This window comes from Echinops telfairi, unplaced genomic scaffold, assembly GCF_000313985.2.
Source record: "Echinops telfairi isolate 266 unplaced genomic scaffold, ASM31398v2 ScPeMD7_42;HRSCAF=159, whole genome shotgun sequence".
In the NCBI taxonomy this organism is placed as follows: Eukaryota; Metazoa; Chordata; class Mammalia; order Afrosoricida; family Tenrecidae; genus Echinops; species Echinops telfairi.
In genome coordinates this window covers 768,446-770,723 of record NW_022103940.1, presented here as the reverse complement: position 1 = coordinate 770,723, position 2,278 = coordinate 768,446, and the positions used below count along the sequence as shown (strand labels likewise).

Sequence of the window (2,278 nt, the reverse complement as noted above, 5' to 3'; positions counted from 1 at the left end):
GTGTATGTCCCTAGACCACCCCCTCGCATTACTGTATAACCTATAGTGTAACCCCTTCCTGTGACATATGTCTTTACCTGTAATTAGTGGGCTTCTAAGAGTCTAAAGGTATATAGGCCTGGGTTAGCAATAGAGGCTTCGCTCACTCTCCTGCCTCCCCCTCTCCTCTCCCATCCTCTGTTCCCTTTTCCCTTTTCCTCCATCCCTTCCCCCTCTCTCCTCATGGACCACTGGACCACCAAGCGGGACTGAGGTGAGCATTGCTACCATGAAATGTCTCTGACTCCATTATTTGACTCTCTCTTCTATCTCTCATGCTCTCGATGACGTTAATATAATATATATACGTCTCAAAAAATAAATAAAATTTAAACAAGTAAATATCCATGCCAAATTTTTATATTTCAATATTATATTATAGTTTTGAATTTATGGTGTAGATTAGTGATTATTTAACACTTCCCTCACTGCCTCCATACATACAAATATTTTCATTCTTCCATATTCATAATAGTTTTATTGTTACATTGAAATTTGGTTGTCAATAGTTATTATTGATTTTTATAATTATGTAAATATTACCTAGGCTAAATTCAAAGCAATTTTAGTTCTTATATATGTTAAAATGTGGTAATTAGTTTGTCATAACAGCAAATTATCGGTTGAAATTCAATATATCTACATTTAGGAAATTTGTCAAACAATTTTTCACTTTAGCTTGTGGAAGGTTCAGTGAAATTTTTATTACTATTAGTTTTTATGATGGTTATAAGACATTTCTAATTTTTCACTAACATTCTAGAGTTTTCTAATCAAAGTGGATATTTTTGAGGAAGCATAGATGTGTGTTCCAGAGAAAGGTAACGTTCCTTCTACCTGGTGCCTGTGGATGCTAGGCAGGATTCTGATGGACAGATTCATCCAATTTATTAGTGGAGCATGGTCTGTACTGCACAAGACAAACCAGGGCAAGCATTTTGAGATACTTTTTACATATTGAGGCAACATTTAACTGGCAACCTTCAATACTCCCCAGACTACAAAAATTACAAACAACAACAAAAAATTATTTGCCCTCATGTCAGAGGAAATTCCAGGTACTATAATGTATTTCCAGCAGAGAAACCTATCTATAACTTCAGAAACATCATCAACAATGCTGGGCAGTACTATTTTGAAGGAAACATCTATCCATTGCTGCAGAATATCAACCTGCTATTCTCCAGTAAAAAGGAAAGAAGCAACTTCAACTGTTTGAATGCTTCCATGAATCTCTGTGTAACCCCAAAATGAGTTGTATTCAGTGGGTAGCTAAAAGCAAAGACATCTTTCAGCTTGTATCACAAAAAAAAGAAAGAAAGGAAAAAAAAGACTTGCAGAATCTTGGAGGCACAAGAAAAGGCAACCAGACAACCATGACTTACCAGAAAATGTCCAGAGCATTGAGGGATTATTGAAAAACTAGGGAAATCGTCAAAATCTGGAGAAATCTAAGTTGCCTCTTCGGTGCAGCCACTTTCTAAAGACTTTCACTATCTTATTTCTTGGTGAAAGAGATATTACTTACTGTGCAGTCAACATAATCAAGAGTATCTTATTTTAAGTAACTAGAATGCAAGTTAAAATTACCCATGTACCAACTACCATGACTAAGTCACCCTGATTATTAACTACACCCTAATGGCTTTTTGGCCTTAGAAACCTGCACAAGGTTTAGGATATTTCTCTTTCAGCAAATACTGGGGGAAAAATCAGTTGACCTCTTATTATTCTTTCTAGCATACAACCTATGCTAACATTGGTGGAAATATCTGCCAGTGAACAACATTTAAATGACAACCTGCTACTTGGAAGTATAGACCAGATGTCCTTTGTATGACTCTTGAAACTACTTTCTTCTAGACTGACAATGACAAAAGGGATGATTTAATTAATGGAATGATTTAAACATTATTTTTCTGTTATATAATATGGAAAAACATTATTCCAACATATATCTTATTGCTTTACTAATCAAACAAAAACTGACTGCATATAATATACATATTTTCATCATTCAAGGTAAGTTTTCATACCAACCTAGTTAATGGCATTAAAATTTTCAGTGGTGAATATTAGTGACGGTTGTACAACATGATGAACAGAATCAGTTTTGCTAAATTACAGATATAACAATGTTGAAATGACAAGTGTTTTGATTTTTTCTACTGCAATTAAAATTATGTAAATTAATTTTTAAATAATGGAAAATTTTAAATAAATGAAAACTTTCATAGAT

At 33.8% G+C, this 2,278-nt stretch overlaps 1 pseudogene; it reads left to right on the top strand.

Annotated features, from left to right (window-relative positions):
* Window positions 1-939: 939 nt before the first annotated feature.
* LOC115869725 lies at window positions 940-1,670 on the top strand (annotated as a pseudogene).
* Window positions 1,671-2,278: the final 608 nt, after the last annotated feature.